At 39.4% G+C, this 912-nt stretch overlaps 1 protein-coding gene across 2 annotated transcripts in view; it reads right to left on the bottom strand.

Annotated features, from left to right (window-relative positions):
• HSDL1 (hydroxysteroid dehydrogenase like 1) overlaps positions 1–912 on the bottom strand; it is a 21,333-nt gene that overhangs the window by 18,995 nt on the left and 1,426 nt on the right. The gene's annotated exons all lie outside the window — the stretch shown is intronic.

Here is a 912-nt window from a genome sequence, read left to right as displayed (position 1 = left end):
AGCCCCAGGTCATGGAGATATTTCTCCATATTACTTTCCAGAAGTTTTACGGTTTTGCTTTCCAAATTAAGTCTTGAATCTCCCTGGAACTTTGTGACGGTGTAGGTTGGGGGGGTCTCACTCATGTTTAATATTCCTCTCCAGCACCTGGCACTCTGCTAGGTATATGACATTTATTTAACAAACAGAAGCAAATACTGCTTTGTATTCAAAGGTCAAATTTCACTAGAGGAGAAAAAAATTTAAGAAGCTTCTCATACTTTGTGTCAGCACTCTGACAAAGTTATTATTGGTATATCATGACTTTGTGGAATTTCCTCACCTTCCATTGCCAATTTTTGGTGCAAGGTTAACAGGGAAATTGAGTGGAAAAGGAGCAAAGTGGGAATTGGAAACTGAGATCCAATCAACACTCCTCAGATTCATGTCTTCACTTGTGCAATAGGAATGAAAATAATCATCACAGCATCCCTCCCAAGGAAACTGAAAACTTTTCCTCACAGGAAATCTTGAAATATAATGTTCACAGTAGGTTTGTTTGCGACAACCAAAAAGACAGAAACAACCAAAATGTCCATCGTGAATGCATCAACAAACAAAAGGTGATCTCTCCAGTCAAGGGGATATTATTATTCAGCCATAAAAAGGAACGAAGGAAGTACTGATACACACTACGCCATGGAAGAACCCTGAAAATGTTCTGCTAAGGAACAGAAACCAAACACAAAAGGCCACATACTGAATAGCTCCATCTGTGTCAAATGTCCAGAAGAGGCAAATCCACAGAGACAGAAAGATTAGGCATGCTGGGGTAGGGGCAATAGGAGTAACTGACTTTCATGTGTGATGAAAATGTTCTGTAATTAGTTACTGGTGATGGGTTGCAAAGCATTGTGAACACAGTAAAAACTA

The sequence above is a fragment of the Otolemur garnettii genome, unplaced genomic scaffold (genome assembly GCF_000181295.1).
Source record: "Otolemur garnettii isolate 467f Iridium unplaced genomic scaffold, OtoGar3 scaffold00047, whole genome shotgun sequence".
Taxonomy (NCBI): domain Eukaryota; kingdom Metazoa; phylum Chordata; class Mammalia; order Primates; family Galagidae; genus Otolemur; species Otolemur garnettii.
Note: the sequence above shows the minus strand (reverse complement) of the source record. Positions and strands in the feature narration are given on the sequence as shown.